Source organism: Schistocerca piceifrons, chromosome 5 (genome assembly GCF_021461385.2).
Source record: "Schistocerca piceifrons isolate TAMUIC-IGC-003096 chromosome 5, iqSchPice1.1, whole genome shotgun sequence".
NCBI classification, from domain to species: Eukaryota; Metazoa; Arthropoda; class Insecta; order Orthoptera; family Acrididae; genus Schistocerca; species Schistocerca piceifrons.
In genome coordinates this window covers 50,176,090-50,188,885 of record NC_060142.1, presented here as the reverse complement: position 1 = coordinate 50,188,885, position 12,796 = coordinate 50,176,090, and the positions used below count along the sequence as shown (strand labels likewise).

Genomic DNA, 12,796 nt, shown 5'->3' with positions numbered 1-12,796 from the left:
TTTTTTTTTTTTGTGGAAGTTGGGAAATTACCCACTTACTATACTCAAAAATTCATCTAATGAGTAGGAAGGACCTGCCATTAAGAAATTCTTTTAATTTCCTTTTAAATGCTATATGGCTATCTGTCAGACTTTTGATGCTATTAGGTAAGTGACCAAAGACTTTTGTGGCAGCATAATTTACCCCCTTCTGAGCCAAAGTTAGATTTAACCTTGAGTAGTGAAGATCTTCCTTTCTCCTAGTGTTGTAGCCATGTACACTGCTATTACTTTTGAATTCGTCCGGATTGTTAATAACAAATTTCATAAGTGAATATATATATTGTGAGGCTACAGTGAAGATTTCTAGCTCTTTAAATAATTGTCTGCAGGATGATCTTGGATGAGCTCCAGCAATTATTCTGATTACACGCTTTTGTGCAATGAACACTCTTTTACACAATGATGAGTTACCCCAGAATATGATGCCATACGAAAGCAGAGATTTAAAATAGGCGTGGTAAGCTAATTTACTCAGATGTATATCGCCAAAATTTGCAATGACCCTAATAGCATATGTAGCTGAACTCAAAACGTTTCAGCAGATCCTCAGTGTTTTTTTTTTTTCAGTTCAACCCCTCATCAATGCATAGACCTAGAAATTTTTAATATTCTACCTTAGCTACCGATTTCTGATTGAAGTCTATATTTATTAATGGCCTTCAGAGCATTGCAGGTTGCCGGTTAATAACTCAAAAAGTGCAAACTCCTACTGAGATTGTTTACTGACGTTGCTGCTGCGGACAGAGAAGCAGCGTCGTTGAGTAACCTCAGCGAAAGGTTTTTCACCGTTGGCCCATGGCCCGTCATCACTCACAAGACGAAAGAGAGAAGCAGTAACGTAAACACCTTCTAGGAGCTCGTGTTTTAATCGGTTCTTCTCTAGTGCAGCCATATATCTTAACGACCTCTAACCATTTGGACAACAAGCTGTTCCTCGAAGCACAGAGGTTATCGTGCGGCCGTGAATGCGGTAGTTCCCCTGCAGCTGGAAGCGAGCCAGGAGGTCAGCTGTGTGCCTATAAGAGCTCGGCAGGTTCCTCGGAAACGGAGACTGGAACTAGCGCAGCTGCTCACATCACTGCCTGAGTAAGTTGAGCTACACGCTATTCAGTTTATAGGCACTGTGCTAAATTAATATTGAACTTTCAGCACTGGCTGTTAAGCTGGTCATAGTGATACTGAGTTATACGTTATCTGCTTTACTATCAGCGTCTGGGATGCGTATTGTTCTCTCTCTTGACTCTTGGATCATCCTGTGTGTGCACAGAAGACTTTTTCTATCACTTTGCTTCAGTTTTCTCCATATCTTTTTTTTTGTTAAAAAAACATTGAGCTTGCCCACTTTTCCACATACTTCGTTTTCACTTGCTGTTTCTTGCTGATTTTTTTAACATGCGTAACTGTTTATTTTTTTAATTTCTGTTGTGTTTGTTGGTTTTCCCCTGTGTTGTTGAGTAAGTGATGTGGCGCATGCTAAGACACTACACTCTCGTTTTGGAGGACAATTCTTCAAATTCTCATCTGGCCTTTCAGATTTAGTTTATCCATGGTTTCCCTAATTGGCTTAAGGCAAATTCCGGGATTGCCCCTTCCAAAAAGGACGAGATCTGCAAATATTTTATTCCCCTTTTTCCGCAATCAGAGTTTTTGCTCCATCTCTAATGACCTCGTCTTCAGTCAGACAAAATGTAATCTCCCTTTTTTCCTTCTGTGCATTTCTGAGATACTACTCAAATTTTGTTACTATTTGTAACTTGCACATGGTACTGCCCTTTCCCGTCCTTGACCATGAGCATTTAAACATTCAAAGAAACAGTATTTCCGTTACAGCACCCGAACATTTCGACCGGTTTCACCGTTATCGAGATACTCGTTCACAGGGTCTGAGTAGTAATAATCTGCTCTTTGTCAGAGTCGCTTATCTCGATGGATTTACCCATTTGCAGCCCATACCTTCGTTAGTATGATCCCCAAGTCAGAGTCTGCTTCGCTTACTTACTTTTGTTACCGCGTCATGTGCGTCCACATATAGTCACCCACACCGTTTACCCTGCTCACAATATCCATTTAGAGGCATTGAAGCATCTGTAAACAGTTATGATCTCCTGCTATCGGATTTCCATAAATTGCGTTCACTTTAAGATAGTTTAAGGGACCTTCTATTCACCTTCTATGAAGAGCTGAACGAAGCGGTGCAGCTCAATTGAAAAACTATTTTTTGTTTGTTTGCGAGTATTGGAAAACTTGTGCAACAATTAACCAAATGCACTGAAAAGCAGGGTGACTCTGATGTAGATTGATTTCACTGCAAATTTTGTACTGCTGTAAAAAAATAATGTGCATATCGTGTTTGGCTTACCCTCGCAGTTGCTCATTTTCTCATATAAAGCACTAACTTTACCTTCACTCAGACGCTCTGAGGCAGATAGCATTAAAGTAAAAAATATGTCTTTTCTTTTACAGCGGACATTTACTGCACATCATGGCAGTCCTTATGAAAATCTTCTTCATTTCTCTGGTGCTATCAATTGTTGCTACAGCTGAACTAAAAAAGGTAATAAAATACTTGTAGTAAGATGTATTTGCTGTACGGAACGTATGTACCGATCTGAGAGAAACTCCCTGTGGGACCGACACCGCTAATCATCAATCGATCCGATTTTTATGAGATTTCGTATTACTAACCTTGTTAGTTAAACGAAAACATGTCTACTGTTGATAACTGCCCCGAAGGTCAACTGTAACTTAATGATGTCGTAATTGTTGCTAGTTTAAAAGGACCTGGACGTCATGGCCTTTAGTTTTTACTAGCATTTTTAAATTTAATCACTCAAAAACTATAATAGATATTGGAATGAAACTTTAACCAAAAATTAGTATATTGTGACCTCTTTGTGACAAAATATAGAAACAGTTGAATACGTGCCGTGAATATCTAGTTTTTTCTTACGTACTGAATTATGTGTAATTTTTATTTTAGGTACGCTGATATTCAGAATGAAAGGTCAAAACTAATTTTATTCTTTTAATTATTAAGTTGTTGAAACAGTAAACCAAAAGTTTTTACCAATTTGCTGCTTTGTGTAATTTTTCTTGTAATAATTTAAGAACTTGTGACATGCTCCATCTTAATTTAATACATTACTGATTAAAGTGGTTCACTGTATGTGTACTAAATTACTATTTATGCAAAGTTTTGTTTCCGTAACTTTAATAATGGATGAGATAATTATACTTAACCATGCAAAAACGTTGATTACAAGAAACTGAAACTAAGGATTTGTATCAATTTTATGGAATAAACCGCGGGTCCTTGGTGAAACAATGTAAATTAACTAAACAAACACTGTTTTTTGTCTTGTTTCATAAATTTTGTTATGTTAACTGCACAACGTACTGGTCATAACCCGAAACCTAGGTTGTGCAGTATGTTATAATAATATTTGTACAACAAGACGAAGAACAGTGCTTGTTTAGTTAAAGCTTTGTATGTCATTTTCTTCTCATTGGTAACACGTCAAAACATTACAGCTTCATAATCTTGTTGATTCTGAGTGTCCTTTTCATCTCCTTTACCTTTCTATCTTTTCTTTGGTATTCTGACCTCATTTTTATGCTTTCAGCTCCTTTTTTCAGCTTCAGCAACACATTGTCACTCCACTCGTTGCAGCCCACTTTTCATGTTGTCCTCAGTTTGATGCCTAGCCTGCACATGGTTTTTAATCTGCTCTTTACTCCATCATTAAAACATGTTATGGCGTCCATCACACCAGTCTAAAAAGTTGACATGCCAACAAAAACAGTTTTAGGCAAATGCTCCCAAACGTAGCTATTGAAACTTTCATTCGGATTCTGTGCTTTGCCACGTACACATATTTCCAGGAGTTTAGTATCTGAAACATCTCTATAAATTGGCTTTAGTTCTACGATGACAGTTTCTGGCATGGGGTGTGCATGTGTATCTTTTTGTCCGTTTGCTTCACACCTTTTACACATGCACCATGAAGTGTTTCCTTCTGGGCAAAGGTCATGCTATGGCTGCTCATCAGTGTATATTCTGTGACACAGATTTGTCCAGATTGCTTTCCTCATCTCACTGACTTTTTCACCGTTTCTCGTGATAGCTAGAGCGTAATATTATGTGGAGTTTTCTATTTGTGATTTGGTGAGTCTTCTTTGACAACAAATGGGTTTGTCATCAGAGATTTTTTTGTTGTCATGTCCTTGCAGAATTTCTTACGTCTTGCCCCATTTATCTTCTGCACATGTTACGTACACTCAATTTTTTAAATTTAAGTTTCACCATATGGTTTAGAAGTCACAGCACTATTGAAGCCTTTAGAGTCATCATCACAAAGGTAGTGAGTAAGTCGCACATCAGGTCCAGCAATTGATGTACTAAAAATAGACACTGCCCCCTTGCTTTACATACCACCAATGAAACCTTCAAAACTTTTGTCACATTTGTGTCCATTTACCTTACTGACACAACACTGGCAGTCTTTTGTCAGAAATTCATAGTCTGGAAGCTTGCCTGTATCTATAGCGGTCACTGTGGCAATCCTATTGAGCGATGTATGGCCTCTCTTCTGCCAGGAACTGTCCAGCGCAGCAACAATATCAGAATATTGATAAACATCTACAGTTTCTTTCGCTGGACACTGCATAGACGTTTCTTTCACTTCTGTTAGGGCATTACGCATTCGTTTATATCTCTCAAATTTGACAGGTGACAGTCATAGCAGAGTACATCTGGGCTGCTTTCCTTCCCTTCCCAGTACACCTCATGGCATAAGCACATTTTGTGTATGTTACAGGGACATGTCATTGTACAAATGGTTCAAATGGCTCTGAGCACTATGGGACTTAACTTCTGAGGTCATCAGTCCCCTAGAACTTAGAACTACTTAAACCTAACTAACCTAAGGAATCACACACATCCATGCCCGAGGCAGGATTCGAACCTGCGACCGTAGCGGTCGAGCGGTTCCAGACTGTAGCGCCTAGAACCGCTCGGCCACCCCGGCCGGCTGTCATTGTACATTTCTTTACTTTACATACTTGATATTACAATAAAATTTTGATGGATAGGACTCTTTTATGCCCTCACTAAACATAAGGGATTTTTCACTGTTACAGTATTTACACTTGGCAACGGACAAAAATCTGCTCTGAAAGCTTGCACTTCCAAATTCAAATATAACCTTTATTTACAACACCAACATCTTGTTCGTTTTTGGTAAAATGTTTCAATTTGCGATTTTGTCAATCATTTGCGGGCCACTATCGTCCGATTCTTATTTTGACGTTGGCTCACCAATGTTTGAGCTTATTTCGCTTCTGAAGATGACAGTTTAAACTGTCGAAACTAGTAAAGTGAACCAAATAAAGGTTCTCTTGTATAGCTGACGACTAACTTTTTAACTTCGTTGAAATACAGGGTGATTCAAAAAGAATACCACAACTTTAGGAATTTAAAACTCTGCAACGACAAAAGGCAGAGCTAAGCACTATCTGTCGGCGAATTAAGGGAGCTATAAAGTTTCATTTAGTTGTACATTTGTTCGCTTGAGGCGCTGTTGACTAGGCGTCAGCGTCAGTTGATGCTAAGATGGCGACCGCTCAACAGAAAGCTTTTTGTGTTATTGGGTACGGCAGAAGTGAATCGACGACAGTTGTTCAGCGTGCATTTCGAACGAAGTATGGTGTTAAACCTCCTGATAGGTGGTGTATTAAACGTTGGTATAAACAGTTTACAGAGAATGGGTGTTTGGGCAAAGTTCTGGACGGCCGAGAACGAGTGATGAAACTGTAGCACGCATCCAGCAAGCATTTGTTTGCAGCCCAGGAAAATCGACTCGCAGAGCTAGCAGAGAGCTGCAAATTCCACAATTTCAGCAGGATGGAGCGCCACCACATTGGCACTTATGTGTCCGTAACTACCTGAACGTCAACTACCCGAGGCGATGGATCGGCCGCCAGGCAGCCCGTGACAGAGCACTTCATCACTGGCCTCCAAGAAGCCCTGATCTTACCCCCTGCGATTTTTTCTTTTGGGGGTATGTTAAGGATATGGTGTTTCGACCACCTCTCCCAGCCACCATTGATAATTTGAAACGAGAAATAACAGCAGCTATCCAAACTGTTACGCCTGATATGCTACAGAGAGTGTGGAACGAGTTGGAGTATCGGGTTGATATTGCTCGTGTGTCTGGAGGGGGCCATATTGAACATCTCTGAACTAGTTTTTGAGTGAAAAAAAACCTTTTTAAATACTCTTTGTAATGATGTATAACAGAAGGTTATATTATGTTTCTTTCATTAAATACACATTTTTAAAGTTGTGGTATTCTTTTTGAATCACCCTGTATTCTACAGCTGCTGAACTACATCTATGAAGAAAATCCTATCTTCAAGATGATTCATTTCCTTTCTCTTGCTGACAGTGTGTAAGTATCTGCAGGCTGTCTGAACATTGAAGCAAGCCCGTAATCAGCTGTGCATTAAATAAAACCACCTTATTTAAGTGCTTGGCAGAGGGTTCATCGAACCACATTCATACTATCTCCGTACCATTCCACTCCCGAACAGCGCGCGGGAAAAACGAACACCTAAACCTTTCTGATTTCTCTTATTTTATTTTGATAATCATTCCTACCTATGTAGGTTGGGCTCAACAAAATATTTTCGCATTCCATGAAGCAACAGTCATAGTGTTTGACTGCATCCGTTATGGATGAAATTCACTTATTTTCTTTCTACTCTCACAAGGGTCATCCATTGATTCGTGCCGGCCGTTGCGGTGGAGCGGTTCAGTCCGTGACCGAGCGACCGCTACGGTCGTAGGTTCGAATCTTGCCTCGGGCACGGATGTGTGTGATGTCCTTAAGTTAGCTGGGTTTAAGTAGTTGTAAGTCTTGGGGACTGATGACCTCAAATGTCAAGTCGCATAGTGGTCAGAGCCACTTGAACCTAGATTCGTGCCCCCCTTTCAGTCTCGTCCTCAGGTACGCAGCAGGTGCTTGTCAGCGCTACTGAGGCTCACGGCTCAGTGTGTGAGTGTGTGTGTATGGTGTTGCAGTGTGGGGACCCGTGCATCAGCCACCAGTGCGGGCCGGGACAGCGCTGCGTGGCGCGACAGGTGCAGTGCGTCAGGGCGCCGTGCTGCAGCCTACCGCATTGCACCGACGCAGACAGCAGTGAAGGCTGACGCTGGCCGCGTATCGCCTACGCACACCTGCACGCAATAAACAACCATCTTGCAAAGTGTGAAGACCTTTACTTTTCTCCAGGACTCTCTACCTGGCTACATCTACACCTACATCCATACTCTGCATAGTCATTCACATTTCCTGTTCCACCCGCAGATGGAGCATCCCTGTGAACCATAAATCCTCCTGCCTTGCCCTTGGGGTTCCTATGTGGTATGTATGATCAGCATAGTAGCATCGTTCCATCCCTCTGCAACCTGTAGCAAATGCTGGTTTCCTAAATGTTTTAGCTCAGTTTCGAGTATTATATCATAGCGCCATACAATTTTTTGAAAGTCATAACGAGATCAATGTGTGTCAACTGTTCAAAACAGTAAAGGATGATGCCGTTTATTTGGTGAATAATTTTAAGAGATTTAACTATGTTAATCTGGAGTTTCAAGGAGTCAATAAAACACTTATACGTTGCCCAAGTACTGTGTCATTTATTGACAGACTTGAACTACTTCATTATAATCTACTAAAGAGAGAATTTTACCACTTTTCTACATTATCATCTACAAAAGATTATGTAACTACAGAGGATATCGACAGACTCAGTGGCCATCTCAACGAAGTTAAACTGGACATGGAAAAACGATCTGAAGATGCTGAAAGGTGGCTACACTGAGTCACAGCGCAGGAGATTGCGCCACAGAGTATTATTCCGCCGCCTCCACTGGCAGTAGTTGTTCAGAGAATGTCGAAGGCAGTTGTAGTTCAGAGGTTGCCGTGGGCAGTGCTTGTTGAGAGGATGTCGAGAGCGGTACTAGTTGAGACCATGTCGTGTGCAGTTGTTGTTCTGTTGGGAAAGACAGCAGATGCTGTTCGGTTGGTGTAATGTATAGATGGAAGATGTTGCAATGATCACAGTGTATTTTTCGTCAATATATATGAAGGTAACAAAAAAATTTTTTATTTCAAATCTCCTTAATAATAATGCCTCTTGGTCACAGGTTCAGTCAACTAAGCATCTGGCTCGTGTTCATGTATTAGACTTGTAATTCTGGTTTCTATGTGCAATTACAGTATTTGTGGTTTTTCAATTAGTTTATTGTAAATGGTGTTTAAAATTTTTTGTCGTATTAAGGAAGAACCGTGCCAGATACATATACGTTGAACCACACTACCACACACAGAACAGTTATACTTGCACTTTGTTGTTTCGTAGCTTTTATAGTTGCAGGGGACTTAATTAATCAATTGTGTTAACGGAAATTTCCTTTCATTATTTATTGTTATTTTATGCAGTCAGATTGCGTACTAATACTAGTCAGGGCCAACCGGTTACGAGACTTCGTAACCGGACACACAGCTACTAAAATTACTTTTATTGTATATTTTTTTAATTAAGCCCCCATGCAATGCTCTGAAACTGAAGGCGTGTGACTGCATAAAAAATCCTTTTACTGCAAATATCAAAGAGGCTGATGCAACTTGCTAGAACGTACTTTAAGAAATTACATAATACGAAGAAAGTAAACATAACATCGATAGTGGTGTATATGAAAATATATGGCAATATAAAAAAAATGCCTGCTTATATCCACATATATGGAAAATGGTATTTAGTTTGATTCTTTTCCTTATCTCACATCTAGGGAAATCAGACCTTAGTGCTATTGATCATATTTCCAAGAAAATGGTTCGAATGGCTCTAAGCACTATAGGACTTAACAGCTCAGGTCATCAGTCCCCTAAACGTAGAACTACTTAAACTTAACTGGCTAACTAGCAGCCGCGTGGTTCCGGACTGAAGTACCTAGACCCGCTCGGCCACCGTGGCCCAATTATATTTCCAAGAGAGGAGATCATCGTTTTTTCCTTAGAAAAGTTGAGTCAGTATTTAGTTTTGCAGCATCAGCTTCAAGGATCTCTCATTAGTAACACTTGTTCACAAATTTAATTTTTTTTCTGCGTCTGGTTTGTAAACGGGTGGATTTACCTAATTTTGGGGTGCTTAATACACTGGAAAAATCAGTTTTTCTCTATGACGTCACATTTCCTAGATACATAGCAGAATAAAAAATGGTAATAGCGAAAATTGACACAATTAAGTCAAACAAAAATACACATTCAGAACGTTTGAAATCACTACTATTTTGTATGTAAATATGGGCATGATGCCAATAAAAGGTCCAAATTACTTCAGAAGATATTTTCACCTTTAATCGTCTTTGGTTTTTCAAAAATGCGATGACGGAGCTCTTCTTTTGTTTGCCGTTTCATCACTCTTCCTAACAAGATCGTCTCCGGCCATCCTGATTTAGGTTTTCCGTGATTTCCCTAAATCGTTTCAGGCAAATGTCAGGATGGTTCCTTTGAAAGGGCACGGCCAATTTCCTCCCCAATCCTTCCCTAACCCGAGCTTGCGCTCCGTCTCTAATGACCTCGTTGTCGACGGGACGTTAAACACTAACCACCACCACCACCACCTAACAAGACCCCGGCAGTAGTCACCCATCATCGAAGGGTTCTAATGGCCTTGGTAGCGGTGTTCCATGCTAAGAATGTCTTGGTGAAAGAATTCACCATGTTCATCGCTTACGGCTCAGGAAGAAATAAAGGTGAGAATGTAAAAAGCGAATTTTGAGCGACATTCTGCATCCCATGTTCTTAAAGTTGTCCAACAGATCACTCGCAATGGTAACATAGTTTTTGTCTTTTCTGTTACCCAAAAAGCCCTTCACAATTGCTTTAAAAGAAAACCAAGCTGCGAATTCGATATATTGGTATCAAAGGTTGGATGATTCAGCAATTTTCTTATTTGTGGGCCAACAAATATACCCTCTTTCAACTTTGCCTCACTTAATTTGGTAAACTTTTCTTTTAAGTGATTGAAGGCCTCACCTTCTTTATCCAGAGCATTTACAAAGTTCTTGATAAGGCCCAACTTGATATGGAGGGGAGACAAAATTATTTTATCGGGCTGAGCCAATGGGATATCGTTCACATTAAGGTTTACAGGAACATATGACTTCCTTATAGGTCATTCATTGACTGTATAGTATTTTTTGGTGTCACGGCTATCCCAAAGGCACAAAAGCAGCAGTATTTCGCGAATACAACCTGTAAACCTGTAAGGAGTGCAACAACTTTTAAATCACAGCAAAGTTGCCATTCATGATTCTCTCTGGCAGCAAAGCTGTGGCTTCATAAGTTTCTTTCATGTCTACTGCGTAAGCCAAAGGTACCGATGGAAATGCATTGTCATTATGCAGTAGTACTGCTTTCAAGCTGGTTTTACTGGAGTCAATAAATAGTCGCCACTCCTGTGGAGTATGTTGTAAACCTAACTGCATCATCAGACCATTGACATCGCTACATACACACATTGAATTCTGCATATCGTCATACTGAGCGAAGGAAGCAGCTCTTGATCTCAAACAGGAAATTTTTGTCCCTGGAGCTAGAAGGTTCCGATGTTGCAGTCTCGACCCCAAGAGTTCAGCTTGCTGTTTCTAAAGTTTTAGATCGCGAACGAAATCGTTCAGTTACTTTTCATTAAAGAACTGAGACGAAGTGTCATGGTATTGTGGGCAGTACTCTCCAATATGTTCAGTACTTTCTGATTCACTTGACATAGTGTCTGGTTCAGTGGCGTTCAAGTTACAGACAGGAACAGGCAACCCCTCATCAGGGGACACAGGAAAATGCACTGAACATATATTTGGATACTTCATTTTATGTCTAATTTTGCTTGAATGTCCCGAAATATTTGTAAGACAGAAGTAACTGTCCGGATAATGGTCATTAGGCTCACACCACACCATCGGAACAGCGAATGGCATGGCTCGGCGTTTTTCTTTCAGCCACTCGGTTAAGATGGTAGTACAGGTTATGCAGGCAACACGAGGTGCAAAATTTTTATCTTGATCACCAACAGGACAATCAAAATACAGTTTATATGCCTTCTTAACCAAATCAGTGATTGGTTTTCATTGGGCTTTTGGAATGAATTTCCTACACACTTATAGCAAAAGTTGTCAGGGTGATTTAGACAGCAACGAGATTTACTAGTTGCAATTTTTATTAGAGTAAATTTTAAACACAAAAGTTTTGCACTGTCTTTCACAGGAAACACTCACTGAGGATCTCTTTCACACCACTGGATTACCACACCAACCAACCATTTACTGACGATTCGTAGATCTTCTAGCTCTCCTCTGCAAATCAAAAACAAACATCAAAACAGAAGAACAGCAAAAAGCGAAATATGAAACTTCTTGGCAGATTAAAACTGTATGCCGGACCGATACTCGAACTCGGGACCTTTGCCTTTCGCGGGCAAGTGGTAGAGCACTTGCCTGCGAAAGGCAATGGTTCCGAGTTCGAGTCTCGGTCCGGCATACAGTTTTAATCTGCCAGGAAGTTTCATATCAGCGCACACTCCGCTGCAGGATGGAAATCTCATTCTAAAGATTAAATACTGAATACGAAAAATAAAAAAAAGTTTAAAAACTCAAAAATGGTAAGTGCTAGGCATTTTGAAAGGTATATTCAGATTCTACACACCAAAATATGTACTAGTTGATGTATCATATCCCAGATGCAAAATGGCTGTTGACAAGTGTAACTGGATTACCTAAATGGAATTCATCAGACTTTACCCTTCTATGTATGCGAAGCAGAAGTAAAATAGATTCAACCACAGTAAGTTGATTTTAAATGCGACCATTTTTAGTTCGGCTTTGCCGTGACTGTTATTGACATTAAATGAAACAATAACTTAACTGTTACAGCCACTGTCTATTTATATCCACCACGCGTTTCAACTGTTTAAACCTCCATCATCAGGTGGATTCACATTTGTTAGTGTGACATTGTGTGTTGTATTGCAATTTTTTGGAGGAACTTGGTGCCACCGTCTAGTGGGGAAAACCATGTTCTGAAATAGTGTTTTGTTTCTCCCACTAGACACGTGCTGCGAGCTAGACCTTCCTGTTCATCGCGGAAGTAGCGTTGTGCGGGTCGGCTAACCAGTCAATGGAGATCAATAAAGGTCGAACAGGGAAAAACAACCAATCGTCTAGTCGGAAATTTTTGTACAGTGGTAAGAGAGAGTGTCATGAGCAACATACCAAAAATGATGACCGGAGGAGTGTGAGCATGGAGTGGGGCCGTCGTTTAAAGAAAACTTTTTAATGTTTTTCCTTGAATATCTCGAAAATCATGGTTTCTAGCGAAGATGTTGCTCGTACAAAATTAAACTGCATTAAATTTCGTACCAAAAAGGTACTATTTCAGTTTTTCTCTAGGACTAATAGTTGACACGTTGTAGGGGATGGAAAAATAACGTATCATTAAAAATAGTCTTTCAGTAGTTTACGAACAATGTCTACTGTTAAATGAAGTGGGTTTAGAACAAATGTGAAATGTGTGTATTACATCTATGTGGAGCAGAGCTGTATTAAGGGATAAATTGTTTTCTGGGGATGTAACAGGGTGGAGGGGGAGGGGTTGGAGGGTGAAAGCGTGAGGCAAGATAGGCCTCCGGATTGCGA

General features: G+C 40.2%; 1 long non-coding RNA gene across 1 annotated transcript; it reads left to right on the top strand.

Moving 5' to 3' along the window:
• Positions 1–1,064: 1,064 nt before the first annotated feature.
• LOC124798455 lies at positions 1,065–7,308 on the top strand. Its single transcript, XR_007016943.1, has 3 exons — positions 1,065–1,128; positions 2,506–2,596; positions 7,124–7,308. It is a non-coding gene; the product is annotated as an uncharacterized LOC124798455 (long non-coding RNA).
• The last annotated feature ends 5,488 nt before the right edge of the window (positions 7,309–12,796 follow it).